We start from the raw sequence: 2,772 nt of genomic DNA on the forward strand, positions 1-2,772 counted from the left end.
ACGAATAGGGAGAGTAGCAAGCGATTCAGGTACGAAGTACATAGTAAGACCATTTGGGCATTTGATCTTGCGCCCTACAAGATGTTTAAGGTCCCTAGCAATAGCGTTAGACGATTTTGGTTTTCTGCTGGAGACCTTTCCCTGCAAAAGAGAGTTAAGCTTTCTTAGCCACCCACATCAAGGGCGGCTTAAAAGTAATAAGTCTAAGTGCAGCATCTGAGAATTTTGGCTTTGAAGCCTTAACAAACAGTCTTGCAGGCGGACAATAGTACTCATAAGAATAAGCAGAATAGTGCTTGTTCTTATAAACATGGCGGTTTGATAAACCGCTCTCATATTCATATGCCTGAGTATGATTTCCCTGCAAAACATTTGCGTCAGTGCGCCTCAGGTGAGTCCTCTGTCTGTATGAAGCCTTTGGACCGTATGAAGCCTTTGGTCTGAGGTTTGTCTTCTTCACGTGAGGTGTCATGATGACATTCACAGGAAGACTCTCCAGACACCTTTTCGGAACCCAGATCTTCTTCATAGGCAGTCCATTCCTGCAGTTAGTACCAATGTACCTGGCAAACACTTCACCATTCTGATTCTTAAACAGTATATAGTTTGCATCAAAGGATTCATCAATGATAATGGGGTTAGCACAAGTGAAGCCAGATAGATTGGATGGATCTGCTGAAGGATCCTTTGCAGCAACCCACATGGTTTTGGGGGGTACTGCTCGGGTTTCCAGTAAGAGCCATTTGCATTCATTTTCCTTACGAACCCTACACCCGCTTTCCTAGGTTTCGGTTCAGAATCTGCTGTTTCAGGACATCACATAGCGTCTGATGCCCTTAAGACTTTTGTACATCCCTGTTTCAAGCAATGTCTTCAAGCTAGCATTCTCATCAACAATAGCGGTGGTATCCTCAGCAGAGGAGTTAGTTACCGCATCAACAGTTGAAGATATTGCAACAGCAGTAGCAGTAGAACATTCAGCAACAGAAGTAGCATTATCACGCTCAATGCATTTAAGACATGGTGGTTCAAATCCTTCCTGAGCGGGACTGATCTGTTTGGCGCGAAGTGACTCGTTTTCCTTTTGAAGATCTTCATGAGCCGCTCTCAATTTTTCAAGATCTTGCTTCCTTTGAAGATAATCATAGGAAAGCTTTTCATGAGTTGTTGAGAGAGTTTCATGACGACTTTCAAGTTCCTGATACTTAACATGAAGATTTTTTTATGTCTTCAATTAAGGATTCAGATCGAGTCATTTCAGCACCTAACAGATCATCGCTTCTGTCTAACAGTTTTTGAATATGTTCCATAGCTTTCTGTTGTTCAGTTGCAATTTTAGCAAGTATTTTGTAGCTAGGTTTTGAACCACAATCAGAGTATCGTCACTAGATGTTTGATAGTGAGTAGTGCGTGTGTTTACCTTGGCACCGCGTGCCATGAAGCAGTTAGGTAGAAGCGGAGTAGTCCTTGTCATTTGCATCGGTGTCGGTGATGAAGTCATTGTCTTCAGTGTTGAAGATGGACTTGGCAACGTATGCTGTAGCCAGACTTGCGACGCCTGAGTCGGATCCTCCTCAGACTCCACCTCCGCCTCCTCAGAAGCAGACTCCTCCTCTGAATCCATTTCCTTGCCAACAAACGCACGTGCCTTGCCAGATGAGCTCTTCTTGTGTGATGAAGACTTTGAGGAAGACTTGGAAGAAGACTTTGAGTATTTCTTCTTCTTCTTGTCGTCAGAGTCATATTCCTTGCTCTTCTTCTTCTTTTTGTTCTCATTGTCCCACTATGGACACTCAGAGATGAAGTGGCCAGTTTTCTTGCACTTGTGACATGTTTTCTTCTTGTAGTCATGAGCAGAAGCTTCATCATTCCTTGAACTTGATCGGGAAGACTTTCTGAAGCCTTTCTTCTTGGTGAATTTTTGGAACTTCTTGACAAGCATAGCAAGTTCCCTTCCAATGTCTTCAGGATCATCAGAACTGCTGTCAGATTCTTCTTCAGATGAGGAGACAGCTTTTACCTTCAAGGCACGAGTTCGCCCATAGTTTCGACCGTAGATATCTCTTTTCTCAGAAAGCTGAAACTCATGTGTGTTGAGCCTCTCAAGTATGTCAGACGATCGAAGTGTCTTGAAATACAATACGTTCTTGAATCATCAGGGCCAGGATGTCAAACGAACTATCAAGTGATCTCCAGGCAGCGTCTTGACGACTTCGTGTTTGGTAATCTCCAGTGGCGCCGGAGGGCCTGAAGCCTCATTTGTGATGTTAGTGAGTCGGTCAAATGTGTGCATGGACATTCTCATTGTCATTTCGCTTGAAGCGGTTGAGAGGTTGCGAAGGACACTGATTCTCTGATATCTCTGGGTTGAGATGCCTTCATTGACCTTGGAGAGCCAGTCCCAGGACCAGCTTGGATGTCTTCAAGCACTCACACGGCCAATACCGTCTTTGGGTCAGATGGCCACAGATTGATATTCTTGGGCAGTAGAGTCCAGTTGAACGAATTTCTTGACATCAGCAGCATTGACACCTTCTCCAGCCTTGGGAACACCGTTCTCGACGACATACCATAGGTCGACGTCAATGGCTTCAAGATGCATGCGCATCTTATTCTTCCAGTAGGGATATTCAGTTCCATCGAAGACAGGGCACGCAGCGGAGACTTTAATTATCCCTGCAGTTGACATAGCTAAAACTCCAGGTGGTTTAACCAAATCACACAGAACAAGGGAGCACCTTGCTCTGATACCAATTGAAAGTGCGTTATATC

This window comes from Triticum urartu, chromosome 1, assembly GCF_003073215.2.
Source record: "Triticum urartu cultivar G1812 chromosome 1, Tu2.1, whole genome shotgun sequence".
NCBI lineage: Eukaryota > Viridiplantae > Streptophyta > Magnoliopsida > Poales > Poaceae > Triticum > Triticum urartu.